Source organism: Megalops cyprinoides, chromosome 15 (genome assembly GCF_013368585.1).
Source record: "Megalops cyprinoides isolate fMegCyp1 chromosome 15, fMegCyp1.pri, whole genome shotgun sequence".
Taxonomy (NCBI): Eukaryota; Metazoa; Chordata; class Actinopteri; order Elopiformes; family Megalopidae; genus Megalops; species Megalops cyprinoides.
In genome coordinates, this window is record NC_050597.1 from 5,722,436 (window position 1) to 5,744,793 (window position 22,358).

Below are 22,358 nucleotides of genomic sequence, written 5' to 3' on the forward strand. Positions count from 1 at the left end.
ACATGGGTGGTCCAAAGTTGCGTACTGTGAATAAATGTAAATTGCCCTGGAAAACCCCACCTCCACAGCCAGATCCTGGAGGCTGATAGATTTTCTCATGAAGGTATTAGTTCTTGAAGCAGAACACTGTGGCAAAACACTCACTTTAATGATGAAAGCACAGCAGATACTTCTGAGAAAATAAAGCAGTTCTGGAGGAGCCTTTTCAATACCCCAGGATAAAATGGTATAATTTAAAAATGTCAATATCAATTTTTTTTTTATTGCAAACAGGATAAAATACCTCAGGATGCTTAGATTTGTTTAAGTTGTTTTTTTCATGTTATTTATTACATTAGATCAATAGTACAGTAAAAGCAAACAAAATAAGGATTACTATATTTGAACTGAATATTGTTGTTTCGCTGTATGCAACAGTCAATTTAACATGAAGCAATGAGGAATTTTAGGTGTATGATCTTCTGTGTATGATCACCTCCTGCTGTAACAATATTTTACCACTATAGGCACCAGAAAGAAATAATATCAGCCAATATTAACAGGGCTTGTTCTATTCTGTTTTTTGTTCTGTATTCTGTTTTTTCCTCTTCTTTTATCTAATGGTGGAAACAGATCTCTGCTCATAACTACCAATGAAAGGTGGCCTATGGCTAAACAGTGTGTAATGTGTCATATGACATGTCATGGATGCTTTTAATTGTATACCGTCCCTGACAAATGAAGGAAACAAATCAAGGACCACAAGAAAAAAAAAAAAATCACAGAGTTCCTGAGTTCTTCTGTCATTCAATAAGGAGTAGGCTGTATGCAGTCCTTTTCTGTGATTGCATTTTTTTGTTTTTTTTTGCATTCATAAAGAAAAATTACGCAGCCATACCAAATAAACAAACAGCAAGAAAAGGACCAGGTTCATTACACACAGCAGCCGGAATAAAATAAATGAATAAAAATAAAAGACAAAATATTAAAAACTAAGAAAGCAACGAAACAAACGGAAAATAGCAGCGGTGATCAGAGGACTTGCAAAACAACTGTCATTAATGCAGTTGCACTCAATTTAAAACTGCTGAGTCTGTTTCGTTCCAAGAATAGTCAGTAGATGATATAGCCTTATTAACGCGTGCAGTCCTTCCTTCCAAGCAGGATACATTACGGAAAGTATCCAAAATTGTTTCATATCACTGGTATGATGGACAACCAAAGTGCAGCTTTTTTAGCAGCAGTCAATCCAGCTGTCATAATTAAACTGATATGTTGAGTCATCATTTAAATGCAACAAACAGGGGTCTAAACCAAAGTTTATTCCAATTAAATTACATAACTCGGAGACTAGATGTTTCCAAAGGTAAAACACAATTGGACAGTCCCAGAACATATGCATGACCTTACTTTTCAAATATTAAAAAAATATTAGAGTTAGGGTTTCGGCTAAGTTTCATTATAAAGCGCAGGTATGTGGTGCAGTATGCTCTATGAATAATGCTGAAAGTACATGCACTACTGACTGAACTCTATGAATGAGGAAAAAAATCTACAAATATTAGGAAAATAACAGACAAAAAAGAGAACTTGTATCTTCTCACAATGGTACTAAGATAATGAATTATCTATAATTCATTACACAAATGTTCTGTGTCTATACAGATGTTTCTGAGACTGCCGAATTACGATCATTCCAGGAAAATCACATTTCATTACAGTTTCTCATTAGAATAGTTATAACTGTAACAATAATAAAAGATCCATTACATCTAAATAACTGTTCAGCACATCAACTGAGTAATGATCAGTCCTAGATTCAGCATGACCGAAACCTTCCAACTTTCCAACCTTCTTCCCTTATGCTGCCAGCAACAGAAGCAAAAAAAAAAAGGTTCTAACTTGAAACATATAACTTTTAACATTGCAAAATATTGAGAGACAGCTGCATTGGGGATGATGTTCCTGAGTTCTAGCAATGCCAGGACCTATAGATCAATCATTTTATGTGAGGCTATCTACATTGGCTGCCTCGGCCAAACTTCATCCATTGTACATGGGTTTGTAATATATGGCCTGACATGTCCAGGGGCCAGTGGGGCCAGTAGGATTTCATGACAAGGATTTGATGTCTAGGATTTTTATGGAAAGCTTTAAAAGAAAAGCCGTTGTAAAAAACAAAGGGGCTTCATGTCCTAACCATTATTCATTCTACACTGCTCTACACTGCTCTAAGCATGACAAATTCCTCTGGTAATCTGGAAAACCAGACGCCAGCAAAGAAAGTGATCATTACATCACAAAAAAAGATTTTTGAGTGTTATTATTTGAAGCACCATCCTAGCATGTGTGGAGGAAACAATAGATGTCTATGAACGACATCCACAATTTACTTTTCCTTATTACTGATGTGTTCTTTTGATTACTAGGAAAAAATAATGTACATGTACACATCTAGCAACAATAATAATCCAGAATCTGTCAATATCATAGCATCTACACTACTAAAAAGAACTCTGAAAGAATAAAAAAATGCATCACGTATCTACATTGCCTTAAAAAGGCAAATGAGGTATTTCGTATGCAAATCTGATGCTTGTTAATATGATATAATTTTGTTCATTTTAAATTAAATTCCAACTGAAAATGCCAGTGAAAGAGGGTAAACGTACCAGGGTAATAAACCAATATCATATTTTTTATTAAACTGAGATTACCATCGCCTACAGCAGCATGGTTAAATAAGGTCTGGCCCCTGTAGGATGTCTCATTGTGGGAGGAGGGAAGGCCTCAATCAGGTCGGTTGAGTTACAAACCAACCGTTACCCTCTTATTCAGTGTAATATTCCTCCACAATTTTCTTAGATACACATGTGTTATCCAGTCCTGTTCCACAGAGTAACAGTGCTCAGAAACAGCTCCAGAAGTCAAAGCCCATGTGTAGGTATCAGTTCATATAGAAAGCTATACAACTTCTCATTTGTATGGGACGCCAAGTGTAACAGACCTTTTTTCGTAGACACAATGCCTCCTGTGCTATGAAACACATAAGTTCATTACGTCCACAAAAACAAAAACCCTTTCATGCAGTAATATATCAGTAATATAGCAAAACAGTTAAGTGGACAAAATGAACATTCGATGGCACGGAATGATGATAGTACAGTGCATTCTGCATTTCGTGCCACAACAGCATAAATGCTGGCCTAGGACATCTATTACGTGGACAAAATTACTTTTGTCTACAAAATGAGTTTCTTTTGTCCGCATAGTGCGAAGTGCATTCTGCCTTTTGTCCACAAAATGAAAGGCACAACGGTCAATTCAGTGCACGAAAGGAATTATCTGTTTTGTTTTCTGTGCACGAATGTATGTGCTCTCCAATATTTCGTGGACACAACACGTTTGTGTTTTTCTTGGACAAAGCACGTTACGGTGTTACATGGCTTCGTAATGAATTTTGAATTGAATTTTCGTAATGAATTTTCGTAATGAATTTTCGTAATGAATTTTGCATTTCGTAGCACAGAAGGCATTCTGTCTACGAAAAAAGGTCTTTTACACTCGGTGCCCCATACATTTGCACTGTACTGTATTTAAATAAGAAAACAATACTGCTTTGTATCACAGCCGTGTGCATTCAACAGACCCCTACTCCCTAACACTCCTACTACAACTACTGCTGCTGCTACTACCACTATGACTACTACTATCACTGCTACTGCGAATAATAATACATGTTATTTGTCTGGAAACTTCACAGAATAAAACTGTAGCTTGAACTGCTTCAAAGCATAACATTAAAATAATCATAATATAGTGTGTGCTATTTCCAGCATAACATTAAAATAATCGTAATATAGAGACTGCAATTTCCAGAGGGAATAAAAAAGGAATTCTCCAAGTGCGACTAAATGGAAAACAAATAGAAAAAAATACTCCTAGACCCCCCAGAAATATGCAAAAAAAAGATGTTGGATGTTAAATGAGTCATTTATGTCTGATGTGAGTAAAAACCTGTCAGGCTTTTGGAAGAGGATGCAGGGACTGTTTGAAAGGTGACAGGGTGGTCAGGCTGGCCCGAGTTCATGTGTCTTTGCCATTTTGTGATCATTACCCACGCCTGAGTTCTGCAAATTTCTAATAATTCTAATAGCAGTCATTTTTTTTTGTGTGCTTTGGGATGATTCATGTGCCAAGTTTTCATCTCCGAATACCTTGAGCAAATATCAGTGTTATTTTTTTTTTTTTCCTACTCATTTCCTTACAGAGATCACCGTGCCTCTGCGGAGCGCAGGAGATGTAAGAGAATGAGTAAACGCTAGCCCCGGATCCCAAAGGAGCGCAATAATTGCGTTACCCTCAAGCCCATAGGTTTAATAAAGGAAATTCCACTCTACGCGCTCACACTCCTCTCATCCGAGTGTGATCAAATTATAATGAATGAGGAGCCCAGGGCTGCAGAGAATGCACACGTTCCCTTTTAACCCATTTCCGTTCCAGCCCACTCTTAGGATCCGTACTCCCTCACGCAACGTGGGCTTTTTTCCGATACCGTGTCCACACACTTCTCGCAAGTCCAGTTTCCTTCCAGTCAATGAAACAGAATAAATTAGCTTTGTTTGGAGAGCTGGCCCCTTGATGGCCAGCAGGAAGAATAGAGTCGGGTACAACTAACGTGGAGGGCACACATATCGACTGCCGAATGCAACAGGAATGGATAGGGCAGGTATTTCCACCTGAAGATGGCAACATCCATGCAAGTTTTAAGAAGATTTGCACTAATCACTGGCTTCGCTTACTTAATGATTTCTTCCCAGATAATATTTCACATGATTTCATGAATTATTCTTTTTGGGTCCAGTTTTTCACAGATCCCAGATCACGAGACAGAGAAAAGAAGTGAGTAAGAAATTAAAAAAGAGGGTAAAGGTTATGAAATTAAAAAATAATAATAATAAAATAGCAAGTCAGAAATAAAAGAGCATGTGACTGGGAATCCTATTCAATCCCTAATTACAATGTAATAACTACAGTACAGTGTGATAACATTTACCTCTTGTGGTATTACATTTGAATAACTGCAATGAGGTTGCCTAAAACTACTTACTGTACTTACTGTGCAGTCTTTAGAATCCTTCTGCATTGATAGCCTCCAGTACAGGAGGAAACCCCATACAACTGTCGAAAAATAGACTAATCATGACCATAATAAACATTGACAGCTTCAAAATTAGTCTATAACATCACTCATGTGGTCTGGAAATTCCTAAGAAACAGATTACCTTTTCACTTTGGCAAATAAAGTACTTTCACTCTCTGTAGCATGTGATGGAGTCATTTCCCTGCATTTCCCTGCCCGGCTTGTAACTGAAAGGTTACTGCTTCCATTTCCCACTGGGGCTACTGCTGCTGTACTCTTGGACAAGGTGCTTAACCCAGAAATGCCTCAGCAAATATCCAGCAATATAAATGAATAGTAGGTAAAAACTGTAACCTACGTAAGTCAATCTGGATACGAGCTAAAATGACAATAATGTAAAAAAAAAAAAATCCCTGACTTCTTGCTGGGACCACAATGTCTGTAGTTTCTTTGCCAGGTACTGTTGGATGGGGAAATGTGTGGTGGAAGCATGGGGGTCAGTGTACCACATTTTCTCAGCCTTGCTCTGCGGAATAAAAAAAAATGCGTCACACCTTATCTGACTGTCGGCTGGATCCTTGCTGTTATCTAAGCATTCTTTTAAAGGGGGGGGGGGTTACAGCTCAACAAATCCTTTCAATCATCAAAGCTCTTCAGCAAAGGGATTAAAATGACTTATCTCTGGTAAGGTATACCTGGGCGATATAAACTCATTAAAGACTGTCAGCAGAATCCAAACCCACTGTACTTGCCCCTGTATTTCGAGTCATAAACCATCATGTCACACTCACTAACTAAACCTGTGTGCCCGAAAAACTTAAGCATCACCTCTTTTTTCCCCAGAAAAAAAAGTGTGTACATTTGAATAACTGGTATTCAGGAAAAAATGCCCCCCACACAGACAGCTGGAGTACAGAAATACCAAAGTAGGACTGGAGGAGAGGAGAAGAGGAGGATTTCATGGTTGTGCCAAACGGCCTCTCCAAGTGTCTGCGTTCTTTTCAGCTCCACACGTGAGTTCTCCTCCAAGAAAAGACAATTATAGCCGGCGCACAGTCAACCCAGACAGAAGCACTTAAGCACCCTACATAATACTCAAAGAACTGCAGACATACTGATAACACACACTTCTCTCTTTTTAAACTAAGCTTCAAGTGCTTTCTGTTTCTAAAGCTCAATGTTAAACCAAGATTACAGCGCACACAATGCTTCGACCAGCAAAGGAGTTTATCTAAAACTGACAAGTGTAATCCCAAGGGGAAAAAAGTCTACCAATTCATTATTTGCAAGCAAAAAAAAAAAAGAATAAACATAAAGGAGAAAATGAATAACCAGACCAGATTAGTGATGTGAGGGGAGAGGGAATAATTCATCTACACATGAAACAATGGAAAAGGCATGCACCTGGAGATGGCTTGCTTTGTGCCCAGGCGTCTAATTCCATGTTTTTCTTTGCTTGAACTGGTATCCCCGATGCCCCAGTAGCAGGGCCTCTGTGGCCCGGCTCAGAACAGGCAGATGGGCCAGGGAAACCGAGTGGAACTATCGGGCAAGGCCAGCCCCAAGCCCCCCGTCTCAGAGCACACACATTTCACAGTAAACCTCAACAAGGAGCCTAAGTGCATCCCGGCGCATTTGTTCTGGTCCAACAGGTCTGCTTCCTGCGCTTTTCAAATAATTCATCTACAAAAAAATGGTGCTCCGTGAGACGGTTCCGCTTGTGTGACTGTGGTGCAAAGGTCACACGAGAGACAGGTGATATGCCTTTGGAAACAGGCATTTAGGACGCCAGGAAACATTTAAATGACAATCACCTGCACATGTGTAGGAAAGGCTTCTCCTCTCAGCTGGCTTACCCGCAGAAACATGACCTTATGTAGTAAGCAATGTTATCCTATAAGGGACCCATGATGGAAGTTTGGATGAACAGCAAAATGATTTCATTAATACTTGGAAGTCTCACTTAATAGAAACATGCAAATAAGCATTAAAGATTTTTTTTTTTTGAATGTGCCCTACAACACTTCTGTAGGCTGAGAGCTACATATTTCGCCCTGAGATTCATAGCTATGCCAACAATTTCAAAACAATGGGAGTAATTCAAGTTAATGTCTAACTAACTACATTTACTAAAAACAGATGGCTTGTATGGTATAGTGTACAATTGGGGGGTCAGCACTAAGCTGTGCTTTCAAGCATCATCCTCAGACACCAAAGTAATGTTTCATGCATATTACACAACATATCAAATCATTTATTATAACCACAATGCACCCTTAATTCACACTTACTTGAATGTGCATGATACAATGATACAAACATATCCTATTCCCATCTTTCAGCTGCACTCAACAGTTTCTCATTCCTGTCATCTCTTTCCCCAGGTTTGGTTTACTGAATGTGTGCAATGCTAACCACTCATATGTGGAGGACAGAAAAAAAAACAAGGAAACACACAGACAAAAAATAATAATTCTGAAATAAGACTGAGGTCAATAACACCAAACTGCGGCGAACACAATGTGTGAATTTCAGCAGAGCTGAGACCTCCAGGCAGACTTTTCCATGCTATAGACAAAAAAAGCCATAGGTGGCTCTGACTCGTTTTCGTGTTGCCATTGCAAATCCCTCATGGCAGGTCAGGGCAACTGTGCTTGTGACCTTTCCACGTGCCACAAGAGTGAACACAAAAGCATTCTCATGACTGACTTTGCCTCCAGCCACAGGGACTTTTAAAGAGGCACCTTTTGCAAAATGTTTGCAGGCGTGTAATTACTTTCATCAGGGCTTTAAAGGAAGTATCACAGAGTGTGTGGACAGTGCCCTGGAAACACAGGAGCAGTTGAAAGAGGAGGTGGACGATGTTGATAGTGTAGCACCCCATCTCCCAGCTCTGTGATTTCGGTGCTACTTGCAGCAGATTCTGCACAGAATTCAAACAAATAACCAAGGATCCTGATAAGCATCTGAAACCAAGCTCTCTCAGTGAACCACATACAGGCCAACCAATTAAACCACGATTAAACATCTGAGTGTATATGAATCATTTTGAACAAGATGTGTGTTTTTTTTATCCTAAACTACAGGGTAAACCGAACACCAAAGTACATTGATTGTACAGGTATGTGTGCTCCGCTGCCCTGTATAACTGCTAGTCTGACATCAATCTCTGTAACACATGCTAAGAGCTCCCAGAGGCACCTTCCACCTCTCCTCCATTCCTCCCTGAGAGGCAATCCACACACTGGAAGAACTCATATTTCTTTTAAATTACACAACTGCAAAGTCTCCCACAAAGAGCAGTATGAAAGCGTGCCCACTGAAACGCTGCTCTTTAATGTGCGTGTGACTGCAGCGATGCCCCCGCTGAAACACGCTCCGGTCGGGGGTGAATCCCAAGCCGGCTTTACTCCCTCCAGCTGCTTATTCTGCAGGGGGCTGCGTTTGCGGCAGGAACTCCCGGCCCCGCTTCAGCTTAGCTAGCTGCAGCTTTAGCGAATTAGCAAGAGGGCTCTCTTGGGGAGGGCAGGCAGCAGACACTTCCCTGTTAAACGGGCCAGTCTGGGGGAAGTGATGGGGCTGGAAGCGGCAGGACACAGCACTGAGCCGCTACAGAGCCGACAAAGGACAGCTCCAGCAGAGATCAGAGGCTGTATGTGGGCCCTGGAGCTGGAAGAAACTCATGTGAATTGGTTCTTTACACCAGCAGCTGTGCTGATGGCAGCCTCCCAGCCCCAGGACTTTGGCAGTGGCAAGGAGCCTCTCCAGTTGCCCGAGCTTGCAGCTTGCTGAACCCCACGTTGATCTGGCTGACACACAGAAGCTTTTGTGGGGGGGGGGGTGGATCAGGGATGATGGTACCAGGAGGAGGTAAGATATCAATGTATTTTAAATCTCGCACATTCAGGGCCGTGACATTGGTGACACTGCGTTATGTCACCTCTGTCCAAGTCTGTGTGAGATGACGGGCATGCTGGGATCTCCGCAGCTGTCAGGTAGTCGTCCCTACTTCCGGAACATTCCATCAGCAGACCCCGAGCGTGAGATGGTGCAGCGTGTGGTGCACTGTCACCTGGGAGTCCCCGCTGCTCAGCGCTCAAACACAGACACCATTCCACTTCACTTCAGCATAGGAGAGACAGAGGAGTCTCAACACTTGCAAAGAGCCCTCAAATTTCAGCACCGCTCAAACAGACAGTCAGAAGACAGTGAATTCTGATGGTGAAAACAGCTGCACAGAAAAAAATTATAGGCAGGAGACAAAATATCATATCATGTCAAATTTACTATATCGAAGGTAATGACGGAATGTGTCAATGTAATACACTTCTTGCTCCACACCCCCAAAGAAAGATATCATCAGAATTTTACTTGCTTTACATGCTCCGTCCATTATTCTTCAGGGGTGCAATGACAAAACATTGTGCATTGACTAACATGAACATTGTAACTGATCAGTCCACATCACTAAGAGCTAAGCAGCCGAAGATGGAAACATTTTCCAGCTTTTTCAAGAAGAATGTAGCTCTTGTAGGTAGTAGATAACCTCTGCCCCAAAAGCTAGCTCATTGACTAGCTACTAAGCGAATCCAGTAGTATAATTTAGATAATGTTGGGAATGTTACTATAGCAACAGCATCATAACGAGCTAGGTCCTACTCTCATTGACAGTTTCATGTAATCAATAGAACTGTTAAATTTGGTTTTTCCTCTTACTTCATGTAGCTATGCAGTTAACCTTAAGCTCAGCCAAATATGGATCCATTTTCTAAACGCAATCGCCTATTTCTGGAGACTTAAATACCTAAGACTGCATATCTCAGAAAGGCAGAGAGAGGGCATCATCGAGGATGAGTGTGTTTTTCCTGCCTCATATGTCAGTACAATTGTTCATGTAGCAGATGCTCTTATCCTGAGGATAGAGCATATTAAGTGCATCTAATAAAGTTTTAGGAACAACCTAACATTCTGAGCGCAACAGACTGTGTCAAAACACGTGTGAGTCTCTCACACAGTGCTGTGATGTCTACCGGTACTGTAGATGCATATATGCTACAGCAAATTCATAAGTTCATGCATGCAACACAGCAGTACGGCACACCCTTCAGAGATACGAAGGCTACACAAATAAGGGTTATACGATTTAGGATTGGGTAGGGATGCAGAGGTGGGTCCACAGTCACAGCCTTCAAGCTGAGGAGTGCTTAACTTGTCCAGTGGGTGACTCCCTCTTTCGGTGCTGTGTGGGGCGTGGGTAGATCAGTACCTTCACAGTTATTGTCACCGCTATGGCACATTGGTGTACAGAAACTCGGCAGGTTAAACGGAAGCCCGTGAATAAGTCATGAGCCGCGGGGCTCAATCAGCGGTCACGTGACCAGTGGGACACGTGCAGGTCTTTCCCGGGGACAGATTAGAATCCACGGGGTCCCCTCTGCATCTGCTCACGGAGGCAGAAAGGGGGGTTCACACTCCATCATGTACATCGCGCTGCCAAGCCGCAAAATGGGGAGCTACGCCGCCCGTGTGTCTCAGTGTCCCTGCCAGAGGGCAATGGAATGAAATTACTGCTCCGGGGATCTCCTGTAGCACAGAGGAGAGATCTGTAAGCAATGCAGTGCATTTTAATCAAACCGCACTGGCTCACGCATATGCCGTACTTTGTATGGAGATGCACACTGCAGCCACGGAATGTGCCTTCAAACGCTTCTTTCGGTAAGTAAGGGAAATGGACGAGGCCTTCGCCCTGTTGGCATCGTGCACAGGATCCCAACTGGGGTAACACAGTGCAATACGAATATCATTTTCAACCTCAGGAATGACATTACAAGAGAGAGCGGATATTTTCCCCACCAACATTATTAGCAGAACTCATTTAATGGATGTTCCATTACACTGTTTGTTTGTACTACAGCGATCCACTAAAGTGGGTCTGTCTCAAACTCGAGCGAAAGCCTAGTATTTGCTTTAACCACCACCTCCCCCTCCCCCCTCCCCCTACCATGGCTCAGTCCACCCTCTGAACTGTTGCCGCATAGTCTGACAACAGTAATAACACATAACTGCCTCTGAGGCCATTAAAATGCTCCTGTTCACTCTGACCACTCTCATACAGAGCGATTCATATGCGCTGGGGATAAATCTAAACCCTGCGTTGTGTTACCTCGGACTGTCATCTTCTCCCATCCCCCCCCCCCCCCCCCCCCCCCCATACAGAAATGCTCTGTGTCAATGCTACGGAAAAGCGTCTCCGCTCATTCTGTCGTACACAAATATCCCTGCATCTCATTTCAGCTGCAGGTTTTCCACAAAATTGCAGGGGTGCATTCAGGACACTTGAGTGAAAAACACGCCACAAGGCTTTTTTAACAGAATGCCATGTCCTTTCTGAAGAATAAGGGGTCAGCAAATTAAACTGTTGTTTTAAAGCCACAAAGCAAAATCTGAATTGTAAATCGAGGCAAAACTAGGACATTAATGGGCTGTTACTAGGACATTATTAATTAAGCATGGCAAGAGACAGATGTGCATTTTTGGCTTTCAGAGGCATAACCATGCTAACTGAAGGATTTTAGACAACATTATTTAACCCTAGTGAATAAAGGTCAAACTTCCACAAACTACATGTCCTTATAGACCTACACATATCAAATATTACATTTCTGCAAGCCACAAGCTGTACACCCTCACAGCACACAGACAGCAATGGAGCACAAAAATAGCATTTTCATTTTTAAATTATTATGAGAGTACAACGGGAAATATAGTACTTTGCTTAACTAGTAAGGACAAACTGCAACCAACTACGGTTCCATATAGAGAGAATGAGAATTTCTTGATGATTATGCATACGATGGGGCTCTTTAAGCTGAACAGTGGGCATGGCTGTGCAGCCTGTCTGTCACAAAGACTGATAATTTTCATCCACTCCCCATATCTGGCACATCTCCAGGGAGCAGGAAACAAATTCTTGTCATTTTCTTAACCAGGTAATCATGACAACTCCAGTGGGTAATTAAAACCATCAAGTAATTAACTCCACCAGGCAATTAACTGTGGGAGGCATTCTGTTGAACGTTGATATCAAATCATCTATTTACGGAGTGGAAACACCTGCTAATCACTTAAAAAGAACAGCAATTTCTAAAAATTAACTTTTAATTTTGTTATCTTAAGTAATCATTCAAACAATAAGATGTCTTTTTTTCTGCCTAAGTCAGCATTTCAGTTTTATAACTAATGATTATATAAAGGTCCCTGGCTATAACAAAAATGGTTCATATTCTAAAGCCTTCATTGTTGAGTAAGTACACTGTAATTGTTAGTTACATTATAACTTCACTGATATAATGCAGCTTAATGTAAAATTTAACCCAAAAATGACCTGTAAAGTGATTCCAATGAGTAATTTGACAGTCAAGGATTGAAAAGCCCCCTTAACATTATATGGTTTATTACATATGAAGGTACAGATGAAAAAAGTGTGGGTGTTTTGTCTGCCTCTGCCAAAACATGCCCTCTTTAGGAGAAATGCATTGACATCCAAAAAAGGCCTCCTCAGCCTATTTTTATTGGAGGCAGATATCAATAGGCGGAGATTACATCTCTGTTGTGTAGAATCCGGCTGTTTCCTGACATCTGATTGAAAACCATTTAAGATCCATGTTTCTGGTGCGTAGCAACCAGAACAAGCAAATGTTTCTACGTCCTAAAAACATTGAGATATTGAATAGAGATGAACCGGAGTTCTTTTTTAAGTAAACAAGAGAACCACTGGTGGTGCAAAAATATAGACAGATTTTCTACCACTATTGCAGAGTCAATTTTACATTTTCTTATGATATATTGAGCACATTGAAAATGTACACAGCAGGGAAATGGGAAAATGGGAAAATGACCCAGTTATTCAGTGGAGAATGAGTTGATCTCACATGGCTGCAGTATACATCTTTCAGGTTCTAAGAGTTAATTTGTGCAAAATCACCTCAAGTAGTTTGTCAATTAACAACACAGACACAACAATTAACAACACGGAGGTAGCATAGTAGAAGTATATCTAACTGCAAGCAGGATATTGAGGTCATGCCACAGACACCTCCTACCGCAGGCTGTTTCAGATGTAGTTTTTTTTATCATTGTGTTCAGAAAATAGTAACATTATGAAGAAATCATTTCAGGGTTACGAGTAGGATCAGGGTCAGAGTCAGTGATTTAGTTTTCATAATTATGATATTTATGTAAGTTGTGTGCATTTGAAGCTTGTGACATGACCCCAGCTATAGTCTACAGTTCCACCCATTCCACCTTCATCAAAGGCCTTTCAGATGCACACAAATGCAACAGTGGGCTGGCTTACAACCAATCCCACTTCAGTATAAATCTTCAATGACAGTCCGGGCTGGAGTTTAAAAGCAGGAAAACTAACAGTATATCACTGGGTATAAATGTGACAATATGTTTTAGTATGGTGTGAGTATAAGTATATGTCTATCAAACCATACCAGGTAAAACAGGAAATTCCTATTATAACACTGGTCACAGAAGAACGGGGGTGTGAACCACCAGTGAATACAACAGACTCTTAAATTGCTTTATATGTGAGCGTATGTGTGTGTACACACATTTGTGCATCCATGTTTGTGTGTGTGCATGTATCCATCTCAGTGCATGTGTGTCTGATGCATGTGTGCATGCATGCATGCATGGGTATGTGCAGGTAGTGTGTGCATGTGTGCATGCATGTATGCATGCACATGTATGCCTGTGCATGCATGGTTCTAAGGTGATATTCCAGCAGGAGAATGCCACATCCATCCAGAGAAGCTGCCACACAGATAAGTAGAGGGATTTGTCTTTCCAATTGGTTTGCCGAGATCAATTTTTAATTTACTGACAATTCAACTAACAAACCCAATTACACAGCAACTGCCTCCTAATTGCCATTCCTGCAGATTTAACCCTTTTAAGAGTGAAAGTCAAAAGACTGACATTAAGGCAACAAAACTGAAGTTACCTAATGGGGCTATGTAGCAAACACACTAAGAAAAAATATTATCAAGTAGACAAATCATGCAAAATTACAAATAAAGCATACGGTAATTCCTGTTTTACTCAAATAATCACAGCCGCATGAAAAGTGCACTCTTAGGCAGTGTTTAACGATGGTCGGGGAAGCGGGTTGTTCCAACAAGGTTGCAGAGTCAAATATCGGCCTAGACACTGCTGTTGTATCTGTATATGACCTGTATCTGTATCAGAACATATATAACCAGCTGGATAATAAGCAAAATGCGAGCTATACATCTCCCTGGATAAGCGTCTCCCCCATAAATAAAACAGCATGCGGCTGATGGTGGGGGATTGGTTCTGTAAAGAAATGTTGCTCCACTCCATTCCTCTGTCCGGTACTTACACAGAAGTGCAGACTCTGCTAAAACCTCAAACATGGCTTACATTCCTTGCTATCGGTGCAGACGTACATCAATTCACCTCTACGATAAAAGCTGCTGATCGAATCATTTAACAAAGTGGAGGCATTCCTCAAGCACTACGAAATCTACATCTCTGATCTCATACGGCATGTAGAAACAACAACAAAGGAATCATTTGGATGTTACCCATTGTTGCATGGCATTTCTCACCCTAAGAATGCAAAGAAAATCAGGCATGAAACTGTGAGCATATCCCTACCAGTGTTCTTTTTTGCGCCAAAGTAAGTGCAGACTGGCAGCATCCATTTTGTGTGCAAAAATTCCAGTCAGATCATGTGTATTAATAATTTCTTGGCTGCATGATAATTTTATATGGCATGCACATGCCATGAGAATGGTAATCTCATGTTTTCACATATCACATAATTGCCAATTTAGCATTTAAAAACACTGCACTGGTCTTCATTTTGAAATTAAATGAGAGGATGGTAGTTTCACTTTGCAACCCATTCAAGGGCATCATTCTGTAATATTCAAGCAGACCACTAAGCCCACTAAGGCCAGACCACTAAGCCTAGCAATTTCCAGGTTTCCACTGACACAGCTTTTCCACTTGCCAATGGTTTTAAAAAACCCTATATATAGGTATGTAATACACTCTAAATCACAGGAGAAGTCAAGGCTGCCCCCCTACTACATTAACACTAGATCTGTTTTCTGGGAAACATAACATGTGTTGACCTTTGACCCGGAAGGATATCACCTTTCTTTTAGACTGCAGTTGTGGTGCAGAGGTGGTGGTGAGGGCAATGGTAGACAAGTGTGATGGCTGTACAGTATTTCAAGGTTCAACCTTGCATTCAGGTAAAGGTGAGACTACACTAAAGATGGGTCCACTTTAATAGTTTATCCTCACGGTTTTTGGCTTTATAGTCAAGCAAAGGTAACTGAAGCACAACAGCCTACACTGCACACCTGCCCCAGTTTTTTTTTAATCTGTACCAACCACTCTATACCAATCATTACTGTTTTATACAGCAATCCTTTTTGGTGCATTTTAGTCTTTGGAAATAAATACTTTCTTTCATGGTTAAGAAGGGTTCAGTTCGGTTTAAGGCCAAATTTTCTTTTTTTTTCCCCAAACACAAAGAAACATGAAAGCATTCCTTAGCAGAGAGGGTCATCTTGAGTCCACCACTACCTCTTACCCGGCTGTACATTTAGAGGAACATTGTTCTCCACTCTGTGCAGACATAGATAATGATGTTTTGTCTGGTCCACTTCTATTCTAGCTAGACTTTTTTTTCTTTCATACACACAGAGCAAGTTTTAAACCGTAATCTTTTAAAAAGCTTTTACATAGCAAGGTAAATGGTTGCATGGAGGAAGAAATACAATCCAACAAAAAAGCAATTCCCCTTCCTCAAAACAACTCGTTATTTTAAAGTTTACCTTAATTAAAGCACACATTCAATGAAAAATGTCAAATTGCATATTCCTTTTAGGATGCTCTCATTCCTGCTGTGTTCCTGCCAATGTGACTATGTTTCAGTGTTGATGGTAGAGCTTATGTTCACGTTTGTATTTTTGCTGTGAAAATGTGTTTCATTTGTATCGTTTGTATCTTTTGCTGGTGGTATTGTTTTTTTAAACTTGGGTAAACAGGTGAACAGCTATAATTATTTTTGTTGTGTCATAAGCTTATGTGTAAAGTGTAAGTACACACTTACTTCTATTAGTACAATTTTGGTAAGATCCAGGGTGTGATACAGGTACTGGCAGAGTAAAAATTGCAGTCCTATAGTACAGTGAAGATGCAAAAAACAGATGACCTTATAAAAATAGATTGCAAGTCAAACATAAATATTCTACATCTTTTGCAAATAAAATGAAAAGACCCGTTCTAATTATTCGACGAGAAAAAGATGGTTACCCCAGATTTGACTTGTTAGTTGAGGTACGGTACATTCAAGTCAACTAAACAGCTCATCACTGACCCCCGTACCAAACCAGAAATATTTAATTCCACCCTAATAAAAAGCAGCGCACTAACACAGAGGCCTGTACCAAATTTTCCCGTCTTTTGTTAAAGCCGTGGCTCTGTTGCTTCTTACAGTAGAGAGGTGAATTCAATTTAACAAGTAAGAAATTAAATAAATAACCATATATTAAGTATTCTGCCACTCCATGGTAAATTAAAAAAAAAAACACAGAACTTTAATTTAAACCACTGTGTTGGATGCATGGGTTTTTAAAAAAATTACCAAAACCAATCTGTAATAGCATAAAAATCTAACCAGAAGCACACTCTGGTTAATATTACATAAGAGTAGCAGGGGAAAGAGCCAGGAGCGTCTAATTTAACAGCTCTATATGCAGGCTCATTAAACAAGATAAGTAGCATAATGAGCTATTATCTGTTGTCTTCATCACTTTCCCGGCTATCACTGTCTCTGAGAGTAAAGGCCTGCTTTAAAAAGTGTGCTTAAATGGCCGAGCACATTTACAGGGTCTGAACGCCCGGCTCCGAATGACCACACAGCGGTCAGGACTGAGGGGTGTGAATGCAGACTGAAGACCTGGACTCCTGCATGAGGGGAACGCTTTGTGCAGGAGAATTTGACGATGCACCCCAGCATAGAGCATGTATTGGTTATTCATTTTAAGCCAGAAACTAAGCCATGTCTGAGAAAATACAGCCTGACCTGAACCCAAGCCTGAAGAGTGTTCTGTTTTTTGCTGTCCAAATCCAAAATCAACACCAAACCGAATATAAACATTGCGGGTTTATTGCGGGGTAATCACAGTGAACAAATCATTCTACCCATAAATCTTAACAGCTAGCTAACTTGCTAGCTAAGTAGTATGTTACTACATAAAGCACATAACAGAGAGAAATTAGTCATGTATTCCACAATGAAAACATGGCATCCACATTAAAAACAACCCAGCAGCTTAAGAGGAAGAAAAAAATCCAATTTGTGGGAAAAAAAATCTAATTTATTCATAACTTGCAATTAATTATCTCTCAATAAAACCCTGTAAATGTAATCCTGTGTAATGTTTTCATTCTGTGGAATTTATGGAGCTTCACAGATGCTTCAAAAATGTGTGTTGCTGACATGTTTGCAAAGAATGCACAGGCGTAAGCAATCCAATGGTGTCATTCATTGCTATGGTTAAAGTCAGAGAGCTGTCTGACAGTTTCAAGCAAAGGCACAGACCTCCACAAGTTGGGTAGCAGCCATAAAAAACACTAAAGAAGCTGAAACTTTATAGTTTCCACTGTAGCCTTCTCTATCACAAACTGCAATATTGCAGAGATGATTGCCACCATGCGTGTAAAAAGATACAAGACATTTTCACCACCACCTGCTGTGAGCAATGTGGTTTGTAAGCACAAAGTTAAACCCGAAGGCAAAGATTAGAGATCTAAAAGAACATCCTGAGTACTCGGGGATCATCAAGATACCGCATCTTAAATACACATTTCAACTTTCATTGCCCCTTGGCTACATGACTCAGGTTTTTACGGCAGAGTTTGCAAAGAAACTTCTTCGTAACACACAACAGGAGGGAGAGATTTACCGAATAAATATTAATTATACTTGGAACCATTTTTTATGGTCAGTTGAAACCACAATTGATCTTAACAGCCACACAGACCAACAGTATATTTTGTCCAGAACAGGTTGAAAGTCATGTTGAGAGGAACATTGTCCTTTCTAAGAAACTGGGAGTATCTCTTATTGTGGGGCTGATTCACATCCTCTGTTCATATGTCCTTGTCAGAGGTTAAAATCTTGGTTCTGCCAAGTCTCTGCCAAGACTTTTAAACTTGATTGAAAAAAGGGTATATGATATATGATATTCCAAAGCGTACATATCTACAAGGAAAATGTTAAGGCAAGACAAAATCAATGTTCTGGATAGACTGTTGTCTTGACAGCCAGACTTTACATCTGTGATTCAAACTCAAGACACAAAAAGCACAAACTCAAGGAGTGTGAAGCAGCTCGAGAAGAAGCGTTCTCTGTGGTGTTCTCTGTTCTCTGTCTGAACCGCATAAAAGAGGTTACATCTCCTTGGTGTCATCAATGTCAAGGGATGGTACACTGTGTAAAGCACTGATTTCCAGGGTGTGATTACATTTGATCATTGAGTTTTTTTGTTTTCTTTTATTTTGTTTTGTAATGTTTTCCCCTCAAATAAGGTAGCATTCCCACTTCTGTGACAAGCTAGAGTTTGGAGCAGCATCGATGTTTTAAAACCTGAGAAACAGGACAGACAGGAAATATGTATAAAATGGCAGCTCATTAGAGAAGTGCCATGCTGACACTGATCACAGCAGCAAGATGTGTGACCAGAGCCCAAACACCATGAAGAGTAGCAGAACTTGACAACAATTTTTTACCATTTATGGACCAGACAGTCAGCTTGATGTGTGTCGCACTGAACATTCTGTCCCTGCCGTCACTGATGCCACAACTCCTCTGATTTGTTGTCTGATTATAAACATTCTTGAGGTGGTGTTTTCTAAAAGAGAGCATCTACAGCCAGCATAATAAGGCAGACAGCACTGGAACCTCCTGTTACCAGTCAGAACCTTCCAGATGGAAGACAGAAGGAACACCAGAGCTGAATATCTGATTGTAACTGAACATTTGTGTCACGGCTACCACTGTACAATACATATTTGGCACAAATGGGCATCTCCGATGACTGCACATTATCCAGACAGTGTTTCAATCCTAGAATTCACTGCCATATGAAAGGGAAGGGCATATCAGCAGAGCTCAGAATGAGAAAAAAAAGTCAGAAAATTTGAGAGGCAGACTACAGTCTGCATGAAGATATAACGTTCTTGGTAGCTAACAACCGTTAGTATTTAAGAAATATAACGTTCTCTCTGTTTTTAAGCGTTTAATGTACAGTTACAGAACATAACTTGGAGAGAAAATACAGATATGGCTATCTAGCCTTGCTAATGTATTTTGTTAAAGTAGAATTATCAACATGCGTGCATTCACAATTGGCGCATACTGTATACTTGTATACTTGTATGTGCTCAAAGACTGAGCATAAAGTATGTACCATGCAGTATCTAGTAGTATGCTAGTGTGTGATTTGGACACAGACAATCAAGACATTTAGCAGATGCTCTTGGGAACTGAGCGTCTATAGGCTACTGTACCTCTATCAATGGAAATCACATCAGAGAAACGAAGGTCAAACAAGGAGGGCAAAAGCTGAGACCATCTACCATTCATGTCTTCACAGGGATGCCAGTCACTCAATGCATATCGTGATTTTGATTGGACAGAGGGGCAATATGCCATCTGTTTGAGCTGCTCAAAAGTGACTTGGAGTGCTAGATCAATGCACTCTCCAATCTCCTAAAAATTACCTGTGCACACCTGTTCAGGTAAAAGCTCACAAAAGAATTACAGGGCAGTGCAATGTGGTTAAAGTAAAACAGAAACCGTGCAACTGATAACTCATTTGAGATTTAACAGCATGTCATTTTGAGCATCATTTTCTCAGAGTATATGCACTGAACATACTTAAATGAACAACACACTGGTTGTTAAAAAATGTAGACTGTGTAGATTTCTCACTGAGCATAAAACATAAATTTGAACTTCTGTGAGGGGGTTGACAGACAACTAAATTCAATTTTATTCAGCACCCACAACAACAGCCCACCCACATTTCATATACTGTACAGAGGCATACATCTCAAGTCAGAATACGAACAACTGACAATGCTTTTCTCTTCCCAGTTGCTAAAAATGATCCAGTTCCTAGAATCAGTTCCTAAAAATTACGTAAGCCACTTTGAGATACCAGTCTTCATTAAATAAGTGTCAGTTGCCCTGTAAAGTGCTGTTGTGTTACCTTCAGCAGCACTTAATGGTGCGGTGTATGGCTCACAATGACAATCTCTGTTCCTTCGTGGGTTTTAAATCACACATCTAGGGGGCTGACCTCTTTCTGTACGACTGCTTTAACACGAAGCTGGTGGTTCTAAGTACACCTCCGCTTGGATTCGAACCATTATAAGAATACTTAAACGCTCCCCGAAGACTGACAAATTGAAAAGGCTCACTGCGTACATGTTCGGTGCCGACGGGATCGAAATGTAAAATCTTCCACTCCCTCCTTGCTTATTAGCTGTGCACACAGTAGAGAAAATGACCATATCTAAATAGCACCCAGAAAGTCATTCCCTTTGGCTGCCTACATAAAAACAGCTGGAATGCACCTAAGGTAATATCATCTTCAAAACTGTAGCGCCCCTCAGCAGTTACTAATTTAGTCAAAGAGCAACTCAACTGCTCAAATAATTGCTTCAGGTGAGAGCTAGGGCCTGATGGCTACTTTCAGTATCATCATATACTTTTCTTGAAATAGCTATAACACTAAACCAGTGGCTGTGCTAATAAAAAAATGTACTTTTAACATTCTGAATATTTCACACTGTTCACCAAGCACCTCTGTAAATACTGTTGTGCATTCTCTTTTTTGCCCTCAAAGAGGTGAGCTTCGCACTTATTGCGTTTACAAATGGTAAAAAGCACAATTGTCAGTTCCGCTAGAGGCAAGTGGTGAAAACAGTATGGTGTGTATGGTTTAGGACATTAATGAGCATGTGTGTGTGTGTGTGATCATGAACTGTGGCCAACTGCCGTGCAATGACACATACAGCTCTACCATTATGCCGTTCAATCACATCATCCATGTACAGTAAAGCTCAGCAGCATATCAGATTGATTCATGACATCACATTACATTATTGGCATTTAGAAGACGCTCTTATCCAGAGTGACTTGCGTAGGTTACAGTTTTTACATGTTATCCATTTAGTCAGCTGGATATTCACTGGGGCAATTATGGGTTCAGAACTTTGCCCAAGGGGCACAGCCCAGGCGGGGAATCGAACCAGCAACCTTTTGGTTAAGAACCCTGCTCCACTGCTCCACCGCTGCCCATGACATCATTAAGTGTCACAATTCCCATTTTTCATGCCTGTGTCCATCATCAGTGAGCACAAAAATCTGCAGATGACACACAGATGTCTGATATGAGTTTTGTTCTTTATACACTTGGCAACACGGTCCCTCTTATTGTATATGTGCATGCAAAAGACAGCAGGACAGTACAGACTCCAACTGGAACTGTTATAAAGCCAAAAGCAGCTTTCGTTACATACAAGAAAGTATGTACAGTATATATGTAAAATATGTACCTTTTTCTTCCGTGTTTTTCATTTATATTCATTCAGGAGTATGAACGAATATGGAAGACATGCAGACCTACATTAGTCACATCAGCTGAATAAACAACGCTGATACAAAAGACAACCACTATCTTTTTCCATGTGTTAGAAGATGCTAGTGGTCTGTTCAGGAACAAAGCCTACACTGGGCTGCAAAGCAGTGATAATATTATTGATTTGGTTTATCTGCCAGATAAATTATGCATGGGAACAATGTGTACATTTGATATCAGAATTATTTAAAGGTGGAAATACTCCTCACTTGTTTTTTGTTTTTTTTTCCTCCTGTCAGAGATGCTTTCCTGGCTGATAACTCCAACTGTACATTTTATCTTTATCTTGTATTTTCTGAGAAATGTATTGTCAGCCTAACTTGTCCTTGATACTTTAAATAAATAAAAGCATGTATTTGTAAGCTCCAATAGCGCTGAAATGACTCAGAATGTTCAGTTCAAAGGACCGTGTTGAAGGGTTGGAACTTTCATGTCAAATTGTGAACATGTCTCAAAAATGTGTTTATTTTCAT